Raw genomic sequence first — 20,200 nt, 5'->3', positions numbered from 1 at the left:
CTAGCGATATCGGGACCGATATCGCAGTGTGTAAAGTAGCCTTAAGGCTAGGTTCACATTTCCGTTGTTTTGCATCAGTCACATGCGTTGCTTGACGCATGTGACTGATGCGTTGTACAACGGATGACAAAGAAGTGACTTTATTGTCGGACTCCGTTGTGTGCGGGGGGCGGAGCGCAAGGGGGCGGAGCCAAGCAGGGCCGTGGCGCTGAGGAGGTCAGTGCCGCGGGGACTTCAGGGCTGGGGACAAGTGAGTGTGTGTGAGTGTGTATACATGCGGAGTGCGGGAAAGGGCGGAGCCGAGCGGGGAAGTGTCGGCCTCCCTGCACACGTAGCCAGGCTAAATATCGGGTAAGCAAAGCACTTTCCTTGGTTATCCAATATTTACCCTTGTTACCAGCTTACACCGCTTAGCGCTGGCTCCCTGCACACGTAACCAGGGTAAATATCGGGTATCTAACCAAAGCGCATTGCTAAGTAACCCGATGTGTATCCTGGTTACGTGTGCAGGGAGCCAGAGTGAGCATGCGCAGCGAAATCCTACAGATTGCGCTGCTCAAAAAACGTTACAGGCTGCGTTCCTTCCGCCCGGCGGGCAGTCGTTCCACGACTGATCAGTCGGGCGGAGGGTGCAACGCAGCATCATCAGTCACAATCCGCCACTCACACAAGTCTATGGGAACAACGGAATCCGCTAAACGGATTCCATTGTTTACCAGAGCAGCGGCTTGTGACTGATACAATTTAACGGAAGTGTGAACCTAGCCTTACCGACTGCATAGCCCTGGTCTGGACGTCTTCTGGGCCACAATCTGTGGTCTAAAGACAGTTATCTACAGCTCAATGCTATGAAGAGTACAAAACAGCCCAGAGAAAATAAAGCGGCAGCCACGGCTAACGGGACTCTACCGTGGATTTATTCTCACTGGGCAAGCCAATGATTTCTCCATGTACAGCTCAATAGAAAGCGGCTGCTTTAACTTTCCAAAAGATCAATTCTGAAGTGGAATAATGTGCAGCCGCTGAACGGTGAGACGGTGGAGCCGTAAAGGCGTCAGGAAGCGGTGCGGACTCTAAAGCAAACATAGAGCTGCAGGTACCAGGCACACAAGACGTATCACCCTGAACACATATCAGTGGGTATAAATTCCCCCTGCCGCGGGCACAGGAGATAAGTCAAGGCGACCAGTGAACGCTTCATCGTAGCAATAACCTTACCGAGTGCCAGAAGAATCAATCCAGGGCACAAAAATGTATCAGACGGACTGCAGAACGGAAAAGTGACACTTCCCGCATATAATATATATATTATTGAACGTCAAAGCACACCAATTCCTTCCAGATATTAGAAATTATGTTTTTAGCTACAATCACGTCCACACAATGCCAAGGGGAATTTCAGTCGGTATTCTGCATACAGAGATTAGATAAAGGTATACTCTTACGTTCCCGTTGCTTTAAAATCAAATTATGGTAAGGATTTCCTTAAATGTTATGCATAACATTATGTTGGCATGGCAACGGCGAGCGCAAATTAAGAGCGTTCAATTTTAGAACATTTAGCTGCCCGGTATTTTTTTACCGTACATTTGATGAGCAGACATTAAACATTGCTTATGTCAAATGCAATTTACAAAAACACAAACAGCCCTGAGACTTCAAGCATTTCACATTAAGTGAGGAAAATGATGGCAAACGCTGCGCCTAAAAATGGGCTACGTCTCATTTATGGCTTTTTAAAATTAGGTTATAGCTTGTCAATTTCATCCCAAAAATATGCAATATATTTATTAAGAAAAAAAATAAACAAGTCTAATGCAGAACATAAAAATACTGAAAAGGAAGCATAAAGCATTCGAGGGGTTTCAGTCCGACGGCTTACAGCATGTCATATGGTGTAAAAAAAAGGGAGCGCCGACAAAAGTGGCCTCACGGGTCTCACTTTAAAGGGAACCGGTCAGGTCCAAAATGTACCCACGAGCAGTTCTGGGTGTATATTGCTAATCCCTGCCTAACCGTCCCTGTATACACTAGAAAAAGTGTTTCCTTTATGATATACTAATGTGCAAGGGGACTAGTCGTGTTACTTCCCCCAACTAGTCTGCCCTCTTAGCATGCCCACAGGGACATGCTAACATGCTATTCAATGACCATTGGCATCATCGACAGTGATGCTTGTACCTGTGTCCGTTGTTACAGTCTCAGACGCCGGATTTAGGGTCAGTGCACATGATCAGAAGTCACCACACTTCCAGTCATGCACACTATGAAGCTGGGTGTACATATCCTGGCTTCAGAAAGGTCTAGTGTGCATGACCGGAAGTGCTGGGGACTTCTGATCATGCGCTCTGAGCCTAAACCCAGCGACAGAGGTGGTGACATCAGTCAGGTACGAGTGTATTCCAATGACGCTGGGTATTGAATACCATGTTGGCACACTCTTGTGGGCGTGCTTAGTCGAGGGAACTAGAACTAACACCCTTGAGACTAGTCCCTGTGCTCATTAGCATATCATAAAGGATCTTTAGAAATAATTTTTATAAAGATCCCTTTATCTATGCTATTAGATGCTGGGACAGTTAGGCAGGGATTAGCAATATACATCCAGAACTGCTCGTGGTTCTGGGAGCATATTGGACCTGACGGGTTCCCTTTTAGGGTTGCCACGTTTTTGGAGAATTTCTTAGTCTTAGGGCTCATTCAGAATAGATTTTTGTAGTTATGTTTTTCACAAAGAGCACTCATACCTATGATATTCTACGGGGTACTTCACATTTCTTTGAACCAAGTCTTCACCACAAAAGCCTGGTGACAAGTCAGATTTTGATAGGAGCAGCAGATCAATATAATCGAATGTAAGTCTATAGATCAGTGGAAAAAAAAATAAAAAAAATTCGGAGAGCACTTGGAGGCCACCCGCATGTTATCTGTTTTTCGCAGAATGTTTGATACGAGAAGGTGGGGAAACTTTTTTTTTTTAATTTCCCATATCTGAGACACACTGAAGTTTGTGCTAAACTTTGATGATACTCTGATGAAAATCAAACAGTTTTCGTGGTACAAAAAAATAACGGACATCTGAAGGAACCCCTAGAAGGGCCCACTGCAGATAAGGAGACCCCAGAAATCGGCTGTAATCTACAACGACGCCTGGCAGTACCGGTACAATTTTACTACAGCGCAGAAATTAAAATTGCTCATCCAAATCAAAGGCATTATTTAATATTGCAGAACTGAGCCCCCCAGAGAGGGACAGCCTGTGTAGTCTCATCAGGAGAGGAGGGTCTTGATGGCTCCCCCTCTAATACTCAGAATTTCCCAATACATCAGCATGCCTTTTCTAAACTGGACAGTTTCTTTAAGATGTATAGGAGGTTGAAAGAAAAAAAAAAAGGGATGGAACACTTACCACCTCAGCATCAGTGGGAAAGAGGACCTACCGCTGGACTTGTCCAATTAAGCCCTTCTCCACCCAGTGATTCTTTGCTTTTCATTTTCTCCTCCCCTTCTTCAAAGAGCCATAACTTTTATTTTTTATCAATATAGCCATATGAGGGCTTGATTTTTTGGGGAACGAGTTGTACTTTTGAATGAAACCATTCATTTTTCTATATAGTGTACTAGAAAACGGAGAAAAAATACAAGTACGGTGAAATTGGAAAAAAATGCAATTTCACAATCAGCTGTAGTCGGTCTTGGTGGCAGCAGGTGGCCGGAAATGCTCAGTTCCGGAACTGCCCTGTCCTCAGATAACAGTGGCAGCCGAGTACTGCACATCCACCTCCTACTGATTTGAATGGGAGGCAGATGTGCAGTATCCGGCTGCGACCTCTATCAGAAGATGGGGCAGCTCCAGAACTGAGCATTTCCGGCTGCCTGCTGCTGCCGGCAACGAAGACTGAATGGCGAGGGTGCGGGGTGTCAGACCCCGGCCGATCAGACATTGATGACCTATCCTGAGGATAGGCAATCAATGTAAAAGTAGTGGACAACCTCTTTGACTAATTTATTTTGTCTTATTTATGACCTTTTGACAGCTTTTAGATAGGTTACTTTTGGCATGATTATATTAATGGTGACGGGGGTCATTTCATGGCATTTATTTATGTAGGGTGAAGTAAAGGATAGCCGGCAACAAGCGGGGGGCACCCAAAAAAGTATGGTGGCTCTCCGCTGCTAGGTAGGTGACAGGGAGGGCCTTGTTACACTGGTTGCCCTTGATTTTTCTCCCTGTGAGCTGTTGGTGGTTTTCTATCACCCTATCACCCCAGCAAATATAATCCGATACCCTACTACTTGCACTTTACATGTGTGCCTTGCACCCTCTCACTTGACTACGGTCTGGTAGCACTATACTAATAGTTCTAATTTATACCGATTTTAAACTATTTAATAAAGTATTTTTTAGGGGAATTTTTTCTTTGGTCTATAATATTCCTGAGATTTGTCAGGTCATGGAAAATAATATATAGCCAATTAGCTCAAAACAGATCAAACCATTCACAGGTGCAGCCCCTTCTTTGTTCTAGCTGCTGCTGTGATTTACCACAGAGAAAATATTGAACATCATGCTGTAGGGGTTAAAACACATATTTTGACAATGCTTCTCTTATGAGGCTGTGCAATGTTCTTTACTTGCAATGATTGTTTTACCAACAGGAGCTTATCATTGCTTGGACTAAAGCAGCCTCCTGCCTGCTAGTCCGACACGACTCCGGCGGCTAAATAGGAAAGGGATCTTTACAGTAACAGTAGCAAGACTGTGGAATTCCCTACAACAAGAGGTAGTAATGTCAGATACTATAACGGCTTTTAAAAAAGGGCTGGATGATTTCCTCAGTACACACAACATTGTCGGTTATAAGTGACTTCGTGACAAAATGTAGAATTGGTGGAGGAAGGGTGAACTAGATGGACCTAGGTCTTTTTTCAACCTATGTAACTAAATTATGAAGACAAAAAAAACAAAAAACAAAACGAGCACTGCAGTGTGCAACTGTATCCTTTTTTCTACTATTGCAATACTTGTTAAATACTAAGTGCTGTGGAATTAATGGCGATAAGTGAGAAAAATAAAAAAAATCTTAAGTCATCTAATATATTCTAGGAGGGGTGAGGTCATAGGATCAATTTCCAAACCGTTGATGGACGAAGGACCACCAATACAAGAACGTTCACTTTATAGTATAGAGGTGTTAAAGGGAACCTGTCATGTGCAATGTGCACCCAGAACCACGAGCAGTTCTGGGTGCATATTTCTAATCCCTGCCTAACCGTCCCTGTATACACTCACATAGATAAACAGATCTTTAGAAAAAGTATTTCTAAAGATCTTATATTGTATGCTAATGAGCAAGAGGACTAGTCCCCTGGGCGTTAGTTCTCCTGGCTAGTCGGCCCAATTAGCTTGTTAGTACGCCCCTGTGGATGTGCTAACATGCTAATGAATGTGCAGCATCACCAGATGATCACACTCACCTCTCTGCCGCCATCGCGTCAGACGCTGGATTTCGTCTGAGTGCGCATTACCCCGGAGTTTGGGTCATGAGCACTACTTCAGTTTGAAGCCAGGACATGTACACCCGGCTTCATAGTGCACATGAGCCAAAATCCAGTGTCGGACGCGATGGCGGCGGAGAGGTGAGCGAGATCATCCAGTGACACTGGACATTCATTAGCATGTTATCACACCCACAGGGGCATACTAACATGCTAATGGGGCGACTAGCCAGGGAAACTAACGTCCAGGGGACTAGTCCCCACACTCATTAGCATATGGTAAGATCTTTAGAAATACTTTTTCTAAAGATCTCTTTACCTATGCTAGTGTATACAGGGATGGTTAGGCAGATATTAGCAATATACACCCAGAACTGCTCGTGGTCCTGGGTGCATATTGGACCTGACCGGTTCCCTTTAAATCAAAAGGACCTAACTCCAATAACACAAGTGCATTTATGTAGTTTCCATGTTTGTTAATAATTTATTCATGTGATTGGGAAAAAACACCACTGAAAATGAGAATTTGGAGAATTTCTCCATGACCTGAACATTTGTCTTCATGAAGGAGAAGGCATCTGTACTACATGGAAAATACTCCAGTAGATAATCAATAGTCCAATTTCGACAAAGCCTTTTCCAGCCACTACTTAGCAAATCTAAAGCCTGCATCGCTGCCAATTTCTGCAACATTTCCAACACATAAAAAAAGCTCTCGTCTCATTCAAGGTTGAATAGCAACGAAAAAGTTTTTGCACAGGCAAGCATTTTCTTTTTGTCGTAGATTCTGGCTGAGGACACAGTTACGGCAGGAAATAAAAATTACACTGCTCAGGAAGGAAGCTAATGAGCTCCCCTCCTCCAAGTGCCATTAGACGACTTCCTGAAGACATGAGAAGTGGAGAAGTTGAAAAGATAGGCAAACACGGGCGCTGTACATTTCATCACATCGCACGTTGCGTGTTCTCAGGCACACATGCCAAAGCCAACGCAGGAGCCTTCTACACCTAGTCCAGCCGAGGGAACCCAAGGGCGACATATGTTACACGCGTGCAATCTTCTCTGGGATACATGTGAATTACACTGAGCATTGTCAATCTGGAGCAGGCATATGTTTGCCATTACGCAGGCAGGATTTGGAAATGATGACCTTGGAATAATTCCTTCAGCTACGTTGCGTGGCTCAGATGCTGCCTTCACTGATACCCTTGAAGGTTATGTCTTACTGCGGGAAAGGATAAAATAATGTATGTTCAGTACAACGCTGGATGTTTCTACATCAGAAAAAGATTTTTTTGACAATTTAAAGCCAAATGCTGAACAACATTCAAAAAATAAAAATTAACACAGACTATAGGGAATGATAAAAAGTAAAAGATCAGTAAATAGCTAAAAGCTCAGTAAATAAGAATTTGTGGAAATATGTTAGATCAACACAAAAAAACCCAAAAACCTCAAACAAACTATGACTAAAATGTATTTGTAAATGCCGACGCAAAATAAATATGTAGGAGTCTAAATATATAAGGCACTAAAGCACAAAAATGTGAGGGATGGGTCACACAATAATCCAAGAATGATCTGATCCACAAAATGGTACAAGGTGAATAAATGATCAGTTTGTGAGGCCTGAAAGCAGTAGGGCACTGCGATGTATAAAGTTGAAGGCAAAAATGACACACAATATACCAAAAGAGAGTACACCCCTCACATTTTTGGAAATATTTTATGTTTTCATCAGACAACATTGAAGATCTGACACTTTGATACAATGTAAAGTAGTCAGTGCGCGGCTTTTATAACAGGGTAAATTTAGTGCCCTCTAAATAACTAGTACCTCATATATATTTGATATATTTTTTGCACTTTTTTTTATAAGGGGTGCAGCCAGGCCTCTTAATACGGCCGTGCATAGTGGAATTTCTGTCCCTTACGTGCTGCAGTGAGTAGTGTCCGGGTAACCCGCCTAATCTAACAGTAAGGGCGTGGTAATACGTTGCTGGCTGGACACCATGCGCATACAAGTGTGAACAGTGCCCTATGCGCGCCACTAGTGTGCAATTTACCTTGCACCTGTGAAGTGTCCATCATGTTGAGAGGTTTGTCTGCATCCTGTTTGTGCATTAGATGTGTTGGCCTGGGCTAACTGGACTGGTTGCCCTTTTTTGCTGTGAGTATACCCTCTAAATATCTCAACACAGAGCTGTTAGGCAGGCTTTGCACACTACGACATCGCAGGTGCGATGTCGGTGGGGTCAAATTGAAAGTGACGCACATCCGGAATCGCATGCGACATCGTAGTGTGTAAAGCCTAGATGATACGATTAACGAGCGCAAAATCGTCGTAATCGTATCATCGGTGCAGCGTCGGCGAAATCCATAATTACGCTGACGTGACGGTCCGATGTTGTTCCTCGCTCCTGCGGCAGCACACATCACTGTGTGTGAAGTCGCAGGAGCGAGGAACATCTCCTACCGGCGTCACCGCGGCTTCCGTAGGATATGCGGAAGGAAGGAGGTGGACGGGATGTTTACATCCTGCTCATCTCTGCCCCTCCGCCACTATTGGCCGCCTGCCGTGTGACGTCGCTATGACGCCGCACGACCCGCCCCCTTAGGAAGGAGGCGGGTCACCGGCCAGAGCGACGGTCGCAGGGCAGGTGAGTGCATGTGAAGCTGGCGTAGCGATAATTTTCGCTACGCCAGCTATCACACGATATCGTACCTGCGACGGGGGCGGGGACTAGCGCGTGCGTCATCGCAGCATCGGCTTGCGATGTCGCAACGTGCAAAGTCCGCCTTAAGGTCTAAACCACTGGCAAGAAAAATGTGCCTAAAGTGTCAATATTTTGTGTGGCCACCATTATTTTCAAGCACTGCCTTAACTCTCTTGGGCATGGATTTCTCTAGAGCTTCACAGGAGCCAATGGATCCTCTTCTAACATCAATGATGACATCACAGAGCTGGTGGATGTCACAGACCTTGTGCTCCTTCACCTTCTGTTTGATGAGGCTCCACAGATGAGAATAGGGTTTCGGTCTGGAGACATGTTTGGCCAGTCCAGCCCTTTTACCTTCAGATTCTTTAGCGTGGCAGTGGTCGTCTCGGAGGTGTGTTTGGGGTTATGTTGGAATTCTGCTCTGCTGCCCAGTTTCTAAAGAGAGGGGATCATGCTCTGCTTCAGTGTATCACAGTAAATGTTGACATTCATGGTTCCCTCAATACACTGTAGCTCCCCACAGCACTCCTATGCAGCTGAAAAGCATGGCACTCCCGCCACCATGCTTCACACACTTGCCTTTGTCCTCCTCACCTGGTTGCCACCACACATGCTTGACACCATCTGAGATAAGTTTATCATGGTCTCATCAGAGCACAGGACATGGTTTCAATAATCCATGTCCTTAGTCTGCTTGTCTTCAGCAAACTGCAGGCTTTCTTGTGCATCCTCTTTAGAAGAGGCTTCCTTTTGGGACGACAGCCATGCAGCTAAATTTGATGGAGTGTATGGTCTGAGCACTGACAGGCGGACCCCTCACCCCTGTAACCTCTGCAGCAATGCTGGGAGCACTCATGTCACAAGAGTAAAATGGGCAGTATAGTTTGTTGTGCAATTTCTCCTGCATACGCCTATACCCTATATGTGGGGTATCTGAATAGCAACATTTGCTGGAATCAATGGCCATGTTGTGTTTACAGAAACCCTGATGTGCCTAAAAAGTGGAGACCCTCACAAGTTACCTTATTTTGGAAACTATACCCCTCAAAAAAATTTAACCAGATGTTTGGTGAGCGCCTTGAACCCACAGGTGCTTCACATAATTTTATAATGTTGATCCTTGAAAATGAACACACCACAAAAACGTTGCTTTAACTTCAATTTTTTTCATTTTCACAAGGGTAACATTAGAAAGTATACCATACAATTTTTTGTGCAATTTCTCCTGAGTTCACAGATACCCCACACGTGGTGAAACACTACAGTTTGGAAGCACGGCATTGCTGGAAATGGAAGGACTGCTATTTGAATTTTGGAGCGCAAAATTGGCTGGAATAGATAGTGGATGCCATGTTGCATTAACAAAGCCCTTGATGTGCCTAAACACTAGAAACCACCCAAAAAATGTACACAATATTTGCATTGTGTGTCTGTGTGTGGCACACTAAGCATGGAGAACAGAAAGAGAAGAGAACTGCCTGAGGACTTGAGAACCTATGTTGTTGAAAAATATCAATCTCAATGATACAAGTCTATCTCCAGAGATCTTGATGTTCCTTTGTCCACATTGTACAACATAATCAACAAGTTTACAACCCATGGCACTGTAGATAATCTCCCTGGACGTGGATGGCAGAGAAAAATTGATGAAGGGTTGCAACGCAGGATAGTCCGAATGGTGGGTTAGCAGCCCAAATCGAGTTCCAAAGAAATTCAAGCTGTCCTGCAGGCTCAGGGGGCATCAGTGTCAGAGAAAACTATAAATCGACATATCAATTAAATGAAACGCTATGGCAGGAGACCCAGGAGGACGTCACTGCTGACAAATGTGAAAAAGCTAGACTGGAGTTTGCCAAAATGTACAAAATCCTTCTGGGGAAGTGTCTGGGCAGATGAGACTAAGATAGAGTTTTTGGGTAAAGCACATCATTCCATTGTTTACCAAAAATGTAATGGGGCCTAAAAAAGAAAAAAAAGAATAAAGTGCCTACATTCAAATATGGTGGAGGTTCAGAGATGTTTTTCTGCCTCTGGCACTGGGTGCCTTTACTGTGTGCAAACAATCTTTAGATTACCAAAGGATTTTGGGTTGCAGTGTAGTGCCCAGTGTCAGAAAGCTGGGTTTGTGTCCTAGATCATGGGTCTTCCAGCAGAACAAAGACCCCAAACAGACTTCAATAAGCCCCCAGATATGGATGGAAACAAAGTGCTGAAAAGTTCCAGCAATGAGTCCAGATCTAAATTCCATTGAACAACTGTGGAGAAATCTTAAAGCTGATGCTGACAGAAGGTGCCCTACAAATATCAGAGACCTGGAGCAGTGTAAAAAGAGGAATGGTAACATTTCTAGGGGAGAGGTGTAAGAAGCCTGTGGATGGTTATAGGAAGCGACTGACTGCAGTTATTATTCCAATGGCTGTTGAACCAAATATTAATTTGAGGGTGGCAACAATTTTGTCCAACCCATTTTGGGGGATTTTGTGTGGTGTGTCCAATTTGCATTTCTTCCTTGTTTACTTGTGTTGTTCCAATACACATAAGTGAAATAAACGTGTATAACAAAACGTGTGATTGGTAAGCTAGGAGAAATATTTCATTTTCTGGAACAATTTCAAGGGGGCAAGAACATTTGACCATGACACAGTGTGTGTGTATATGAATATGAATATGTGCAGGTATATGTATATATATATTATATATAAAATTATACACACATATACACGCACACATATACAGACATGGCCAAAAGTCTGGCTCCCTTGAAATTTTTCCAGAAAATGAAATCTCTCACACAGACACACACACACACACACACAATCCATCCATCCATCGGTACAGAGTGCGTCCGTTAGGTTATACCTGTCAGAAGACTCTACATTCTAGCAACTACCCCGGCCGCAGGGATGGGAGGAAGTCACGTGTCCAAGGTCCTTGCGCTCCACCGCACGGCTTCTCGGGATCGGTATTGCTGGATGTAGTGAGTGTATGTGTGAGCCATCTGAAGGGTGATTGTATGTGTGTGTTGTCATGTGTGATTGTGTGGTGTGTCTGATGTGGTGTGTGTGTGTGTGTGTGTGTGTGTGTGTGTGTGTGTGTGTGTGGTGTGGTGTGTGCGGGGGTACACTCGCTACAGGTCCTGCCGCTCAGCGTCTGATCAGTGTGATTACAGGGTGTCCGCTTTCTATAATGAAGTGTCCTGCAGTATCTTTAACTTTTTTTTATCTGCACGGACACTTCATTAAGGCTGTGTGCACACGTTGCGTTTATTACCGCGGAAACGCTGCGTTTTGAACCGCAGCGTTTCAGTGGCAAATTGCATGCGTTCAGCTTTCCCAGCAAAGTGTATGGGAAAGCTGAAAAATCAGTGCACACGCTGCGTTTCTTTCCGCAGCGTTTTGGATGCCAAAAATCGGTGCGGAAAGAAAAGCAGCATGTCACTTTTGTGCGTTGTGGCTGCGTTCTCTCCCCCATTGAAATCAATGATGTGGGGTCAGAACGCAGCTACACCGCATGGACCTGCTTTTAGCTTGCGGTCCGCGGCCTTTGTCGGCACGCCAGAACGCAAGCATTTACCTGGAAGTGAGGTCAAGAGGTTTCCTGTTGACCTCACTTCCTGGCAAAGCCCCCGGTGTCGCCAAAGTGCCCGCCCCGACCCCCGACCCCCCTCCCGAAAATCCAACATGGCCGCGCGCACAGTAGCGCACCGGCCGCCCTGCTCCTATGTTATCTGTCGCATGTGCCTTGAGACATGCGACAGAAAAATGCACCCAGGCCCAATTCCCCCCGGTGTCATACATACCTGTCCGGTCGCAGCGCTGATCCCCCGCGGCTCCCTCCTCCTTCACAGCAGACGCCGGCCGGTCACATGTGCAGAGCAGCTGACAGCCAGCACTGTGTTCAGAGAGCTGTGCTGGCTGCTCGGCACTCTGCAGCTGTGACCCGGGTAGAGTGGGTGCAGATTTTTGGCACCCACTCTCCTCAAATGGAGGGTCTGCCCTCCTAGAAAATGGGGGATACGTTCCCTGAACGTGCCCCCATATTCTAGAAGGTCCAGAGCCGACGTGGGACATCCAAATGGATTTCTGCGGACCCATTTTTTTTATTAAATTGGAGAACAAGGGAATGATTTGGGGAGTGTTTTTTCTAATAAAAAAATTTTTGTTGTCTTTTTTTGCTTTTGTTTACTGTCAATTAGTTATGTCGGGTGTCTGATAGACGCCGTGACATCACTAATTGCTGGGCTTGATGCCAGGTGACATTACACATCTGGTATCAACCCCATTTATTACCCCGTTAGCCAACGCACCAGGGCGCGGGATGAGTTGGGGCGAAGCGCCAGGATTGGCGCATCTAATGGATGCGCCACTTCTGGGGCGGCTGTGGCCTGCTATTTTTAGGCTGGGAAGAGTCCAATAACCATGGCTCTTCCCACCCTGAGAATACCAGACCTCCGCTGTCAGCTTCACCTTGGCTGGTGATCTAATTTGGGGGGACCCCATGTTAATTTTTTTTTTATTATTTTTATTTATAAATAAAAAAAAAAAAACCTGGGGAGCCCTCCGAATTGATCACCAGACAAGATGAAGCTGCCAGCTGTGGTTTGCAGGCTACAGATGTCTGCTTTACCCTGACTGGCTATCAAAAATTGGGGGGAACCCACGCCATTTTTTTTTTTTGTTTTTGTGATAAAAACTAGGCTAGGCACCCTTTAGTGCCACATGAAAGGTACTAAAGGTGCCAGCTTAGAATATGCGGGGGGGGTGGGACGTTGTATATATATTTGACCTCCATTGACGCTTTTTAGGCTGGATGCCCACAATCGGGGTTTGCAGCGTTTTGGGCGCAGATTGTTTTTCCTGCGGCCATGACGCTGCGTTGTGCAGTAGAAGCACAGTGGAAGGATTTTTGGAGATCCCATGCCCACTGTGCTTCTTTTCTCCGCAGCATAAACCGACCGGTGGCGCAGCTTCCCGAGCCTCAGCATGTCAATTTATGCTGCGGAGACGAGAGTGTTCTCTGCAGGTAGCATAGAGCTCCACAGCAGCCTGAACCCAAATCGTGGGCATGGCCAGCTGCGTTCTCCCGTGGACAACACTCACATCTCTGCAGGAGGCTGACACTGTGTACTGGACGCCGTGTCGCTGGATCATGGCCACATAGCCTTAGGCCTGTTTCACACGTCAGTGATTCTGGGACGTTTGTGCTTTTTTTTTTTTAAACGTACCAGAATCACTGACATACGCAGACGCATTATAATGAATGGGTCTGCTCACACATCAGTGATTTTTCACTGCACGTGTCTCCATGCGGCGTACCCGCGTGTGCGTGATTGCCGCACGGAGACATGTCCATTTATTTCTGGCATCACTGATGTCCCACGGACCACGCAGTGGTGTGGTCCGTGAAACACGTGCCAGAAAAAAAGTGCTTTTAAAATAAAAATCATTTTTACTCTCCCGGCGTCCAGCGATGTCCTCTGCAGCCCGTTCTGCCGGCTGCTTCTGAGCCGGCTCATTATTGTCGCACATATTCACGATGTGCGACACAGCCGACCCGGAAGCAGCTGCTGCGGGGGTCAGCGCCAGCCGGATGCTGCACCGCGGGAGCGATCAGCACCATGGAGAGCGGGAGCGCGCACAGGTGAGTTAATCTCTAAGTGCAATCACGGGCCATGGAGAACGGAGCCCGGATTGCACTTAGACAACCCACGTGTGCCGTGATTCACGGCACACGGAGGGACATGTGCATGTTTTACACGCCAGTGAAAAACGTCACTGTTTTTCACTGACGTGTGAAACGGGCCTAAAAGTGAGAATATTGTTGCTACAGCAACATTTTGGGTGAAGTAGCTGTAGATTCAAAATGCTTAATATACTCCTGAATAAAATCCTTGAGGGGTGCAGATTCCAAAATGGGGTCACTTGTGGGGGTTTTCTGACGTATAGGTACCCAAGGGGCTCTGCTAATGTGACATGGTGCGCTAAGTTTATTTCAACTTTTCCAAAATTCAAATGGTGCTCCTTCCATTCCAAGCCCTCCCATTTATCCAAACAGAATGTGGAGAAGGAAATGACATCACAGGTTTTTTTTTCCAAAGGTCTGTGTTCAACCAACTTTATTAACACTGACAAGTCTTAAAAAACGCACCTAAAAAAGCGCATGAAAAATGCATGAAAAACGCATGAAAAACGCATGCGTTTTCAATGCCTTTTTCTCAAAAAAGCATTGTTTACAATCCTCCCCTCTGCCAGAGGGTGCGTTTTTTTCCGCGCTGAAAAAAAAGCAACGTGTGCACATACCCTAACTGCGACTAGGGCTTAGTTTCGGGGGAGGGCTTATATTTAAGCCTTGCTCCAAAAATGCTTAAAATCCCTGTGGGCTAACAATATTCAGCTCTCAGTACCGCTGAGACACCACACAGCTTTTCCAATTGGGAGACAAAGCTTCAGTATTACCAAATCAAACTTCACATTCCCAAGTAGAGAAATTGACAATTTAGACCTGGTTGTGTGCACCTTGGTGCTTCTGAGTTGTGATTTTGAACTGATCTGACGCTATCATTACCATCTACTAATATATGGACAGTGTCCTGTTGTCTGATCCTGAATATGACGGCTGTAACCTTGAATTCTATTGTGACAGACATTCTCCAGGTGGGTTGGGTACAATAAACAGGACTAGTGACAGATTCTGCTTACCCCACAATGAATGGAGACTAGAAGTATCATAAACACAAAAGGGAAAAGGTCAAGCTGCCCTAAATGAACGAGAATGGATTGTTGTGTGTCAAAAGGCATCTTAAGATTCGTGAAGAGTTGCAACACACTTCCACATGACTTTTCTCTCTTCTGGTAAATATACACCGCAGACCTCTATGTGGTCTCACATCAGGAATCCCAGTGTTTACAAGGTTTACACATCAGGATACACAGGTCTGAAAAGACCAGAACCCCCATTCAATGTTATTTATTAACCAAACCAAACTGTCCATTTCCCCAAGGATTGAGCGTAAAGGTGAGAGCGCGGGGCATGCCTGACCGGATCATTCATCATAGCATACTGTATATGTGGCCATTAGTGTGTGGACTTAGCTAAAGTTATAAAATGGTGTTAATATTATATTAGGATTATTTAACCCCTTAGTAAACCAGCCAAATTTTTAAGCCCGCCATGTATCACTTTATTTGGTAATAACTCTGGATTCTCTCAACATGTCCCAGTTATTTTGCGGCGTTTGTTCATGCACTTTATGTTAATTTTAGGTCGATACGTTTTTGTTTACTTATAAAAATATCAAATATTTGTAAAATATAAGTGATTTTCAAACTTTTATTGTATCTGCTTCCCCCACATAAACAGGCACAGAGCACAGAAGTGTGGAGGTACTAATTAAAGGGGTAGTTCACCCATATTTTTTATTGTCTAGTAAGATATTATATTGAGAAACAATGTTTCTCTCAAATACCTTGTGTTGGCAATAGTGCCTGTGAGAGGCGCTATTGCAGACCGCTGTTCCCGCTCCAGTGACGTCTCCGTGAAGTGCTGCACACGTCACATCCATGCAGCCGGCTGCAGTCTTCCTGACTCACTGAGCCCATCTGCTCCCTTCTAGCACAGCTCGTCCCATCTCCTGCTTGCAGTGTTCTGCTGTGAGAGAGGAGGGAGGAGATGGGCTGTGACAAGCAGTGAAACACCATCCACAGCTCAGTGAGTCTGGAAGAATGTAGCTGGCTGCACGGATGTGACGTAGCAGCATTTGATGAAGACGTCACTGTAGCGGGAACAGCGGTCTGCAATAGCGCCTCTCACAGGCACTATTGCCAACACAAGGTATTTGAGAGAAACATTGTTTCTCAATATAATATCGATCTAGACAATACCCCTTTTATATTTCCAGAACTTCTGTGCTGTGTAATATATCTTCAGTGCTTATTTAGGCTGCACACGCTGGCTGGCAGACTGTGGACTCCAGGTCATATGACCTTGATGAGGTCATCATAGTCCCTTCTGCAATTCTGTTACTGCTTGCTTATGATTGGTCAGCCTCATACAGGGAGCAGAAGGACACACCCCTAGTGAAAACTAGCTTATAACATCTACTTGGACTTAACTAAAGTTGACTATTAGGTGCCAAATATTTAATGGCTAATATATTCCCAACGTAGAGGTGAAATAAAAATAATAATAATAAATATTATTATTATTATTAATAATAATAAAATAATATATTCCACTCAGCAGCCCCATGAAAACTTTTGTGAAAAGTCCTCTAAGTTTGAGCCGTAAGAAGCTTAAGAAGAGTACCTCACTCGAATTACGTGGTTATTTTATGCATTGCTGTTATAATGCCATCATATTCCATAGCGCTTTACATGCATCATCATCACGGTGCCCATTGGGGCTCACAATCTAAATTCCCTATCAGTATGTCTTTAGCGAGAGATAAGAAACCAGAGATCCCGGAGGAAGCAACACAAACCTGCTTTTTCGGTTTAGTACATGTAACGTACCTTGCAATCACTTAAGGGTGAGTTTATTATCCACCATCGTAATGTTCCCACTTATTTGTTTACGGATATAAATGAAGAAGTCGATGTACAAATACACAGTTAAAACCTCTTTACAAAGTTCATAAAAGACGATTCGTACGGTTTATCCATCCGCCATATACAGCTAATTCTAAACCTCAAATAGCACATTTAAGCAAACAAGCACATACAAACCGAACCAATACTGCCGCAGTGTTTGTCTAAATGAATTGGTGTAGGAAGCCATAAAATCCTTAATAAACATTTGTATTAACTTTTTTAATCTATTTAAATGGAATCGCACCTTTAAGAGAAAAGAGGGTCAGAGATTCAATTAAAAAGTATGTATTGATTTCATTTCACTGCGGCAATGATTGGAGATTGGAAGCTCCGCGCAGAACATGCACTTGGATCTGCAAAACTAATGTGCTCAGAACAGAGTGGGAAAAAGAACAAAAGATTAAAGGGACCTATCACCAGTTTGGGGCTGTAATTTTAATTTAAAGGGGGTGTCCACTACTTGGACAAGCCTTTCTCATTCGCTAGGTTTCCCCCAGGTAAAATATGAAAAGCTATACTAACCTATAATGTGGGATTGCCATTTCAGCAGTGTCAACATCGGCTCTACCGGGGGTCTCATGACATAACCCTGCAGCCAGTCAGCAACTGCTTCACTCTCCCCTTCCTCCAGAAGACGTCAGCGCTGCAGCCGCTGACGCACGCTCTATGGATATCAGTTTGACTGAAGGAAGTGAAGCAGTCACTGATTGGCTGCAGCGATCGCTTGACATGGATTCACAAGGGAGCCAGTGCCCACATTGCCAGAACGGTGCCCGCCAAGGAGGCGAGAATCGTTATTAGTTTACATTGGGGGAATATAATGATTGAGAAGGGGTTGTCAGAGTAATGGGATAATCACTTTAAGGCTATGTGCGCACGTTGCGTACTGTCCCTGCAGAGATTTCTGCAGCGATTTGAACAGCACACGTGCGCTTCAAATCGCTGCAGAAAGAGTCCGTAGTGAAAAAAAAAGCCGATTCCATGCGCTCTGACTGCAGCCCCTCCCATAGACAGAGCGGGGGCTGCAGGCAGAGCGCAGGAAAGAAGTGACATGTCACTTCTTAGAACGCGCGCTTCGGGCAGTAGCCAAAGCGCTGCACTCTAATACGCCACGTGCGCACGGCTCCTGCATAATCTTCATAGATTATGCTGGGGATGCAGACGCATGCAGTTACGCTGCGGTGCAGATCGCAGCGTAACTGCATGCAAATACGCAACGTACGCACATAGCCTAAGAAAAGAGTGAGTAGCCTCAGACTAAGTGATTTCTCAAAATAACACACATTAGTAAAGTGGTCAGAAGAGTCTCGTATGCTGCCCTGACATTACAGCCAAGGCTATGTGCAAACAATGTCTTTTTCAGGTGGATTTTCCCTGGAATTATCCAGAATAATTTCTGCAATGGCGCCCCCATAAAATGAACATAATGCAGAGCAATACAAAACAAATACATTGCTGTGCCCATATTTCCTCTTATGTCACTTTGGAAACCCTCAAGAGGCGAGAAGAGGAGCCATGCGCATTCTTTGGGTGGCTTCTGATTGAAAACTGCCCACTCCCAACTCGACAGAAGAAAGCAAAAGAGCATAATTTCACACAGAACTTCAAAAATGGGCCATACAAAATTGTTGGCAAACAACTTTGTTTCAACCATGTGATATAACAGGTGTGGGCAACAGAAAGAGAAAACTGTGTGAGCACTTGTGTACCAAAATTGTTGAAAAATATCAACAGTTTTAAGGTTACAAGTCCATCTCCGGAGATCTTGATGTTACTTTGTCCACAGTACACAACATAATCAAGAAGTTTACAACCCATGGCACTGTAGCTAATCTCCCTGGATATGGACAACAGAGAAAAATTGAAGAAAGGTTCCAACACAGGATAGTCTGGACAGTGGATAAGCCGCCCCAATCAAATTCCAAAGTATAAAACAAAAAAAAGCTGACCTGCAGGCTCAAGGTGCATCAGTGTAAGTGCAAACTATAAGTCAACATTTGAATTAAATGAAACACTTAAGCGGGCTTTACACGCTACGATATCGTTAATGAATTATCGTCACATTGTTTGTGACACACATCCGGCGTCATTAACGATATCGCAGTGTGTGACATTTATTTGCGACCTAAAACGATTGCAAAAGTGGCAAAAATCGTTTGCCGCGGAGAGGTCGTCCTAAAAGAAAAAATCGTTCTCTTCTAATTAGCGATGTTGTTCCTCGTTCTTGCGGCAGCACACATCACTGTGTGACACCGCAGGAGCGAGGAACATCTCCTTACCTGCCTCCACCAGCAATGCTGAAGGAAGGAGGTGGGCGGCATGTTCCGGCCGCTCATCTCCGCTCCTCCGCTTCTATTGGACGGCTGCCGTGTGACGTTGCTGGGAGGCCGCACGACCCGACCCCTCAGAAAGGAGGTGGATCGCCGGCCAGAGCAACGTCGCAGGACAGGTAAGTCCGTGTGACGGGGGTAAGCGAAGTTGTGCACGACGGGCAGCAATTTATCAGTGTTGCACAACCGACGGGGGCGGGTACGATCGCTTGTGAGATCGCAGTGTGTAAAGCCCGCTTAAGGCTACTTTCACACCGTTTTTTTGGCATCAGGCACAACTCGGCGCAGAATATGCAAAAATGGATGCGCCGGATACTTTTTTTTTACGGATCCGGAATACCTGACCGGTGAAAAAACGGATCCGGTGCATCCGTTTTTGCATCCGTTTCGTCCGTTTTTTTGCCGGATCAGTTTTTTACAATAAATTGGAGCATGCGTAGGTTAAAAAAAACGGATCCGGAGGCCGCATCCCTTTTTTGCTGCATTACGCAGGATCCGGCGTCCATAGGCTTCCATTGTAAGTCATACGTCATGTACGACGTCAGAGACAAAAAAACGTTACAAGAGACGTTCCAACCGGCCGCCGCATTAGCCAATTATGACGGATCCGGCATAAGCCAGATGCAACGCAAAGCCATCAGGCCCAATCCGACGCTAACACAAATCAATGGGGATAAAATGGATCCGGCGCTGGATCTGTTTTTTTCTGGATTGTGCCTGATGGAAAAAAACTGATGTGTGAAAGTAGCCTTAGGCAGGAGAGCCAGGAGGACCCCACTGCTGACACAGACATAAAAAAAGATACTCTCATACATTTTGGCAAATTGCAGTGTAAGACAATCCTTCTAGCATCTTGTGGACAGATGAGACCAAGGTAGGGCTTTTAGGTAAAGCTCATTATTCTACTGTTCACCAAAAACCCGCAGGAACAGGAAACCACACTAGGGTGTTCAGAGAGGCACTGCCCTTTTATTTTCAGTAGGTTTCCTGTTCCTGGAGGTGAATACTCTCTCATGTGCAGTGCAGCCAGGGTAAAAGGGAAAAACATTAGTATAGTGATCAC

At 45.0% G+C, this 20,200-nt stretch overlaps 1 protein-coding gene across 4 annotated transcripts in view; it reads right to left on the bottom strand.

Moving 5' to 3' along the window:
* The window catches only part of SSBP2 (single stranded DNA binding protein 2), a 268,346-nt gene that overhangs the window by 76,206 nt on the left and 171,940 nt on the right, over positions 1 to 20,200 (bottom strand). The window lies entirely within an intron of this gene.

Source organism: Anomaloglossus baeobatrachus, chromosome 1 (assembly GCF_048569485.1).
Source record: "Anomaloglossus baeobatrachus isolate aAnoBae1 chromosome 1, aAnoBae1.hap1, whole genome shotgun sequence".
In the NCBI taxonomy this organism is placed as follows: domain Eukaryota; kingdom Metazoa; phylum Chordata; class Amphibia; order Anura; family Aromobatidae; genus Anomaloglossus; species Anomaloglossus baeobatrachus.
This window is presented reverse-complemented; position numbering and strand designations above follow the sequence as displayed.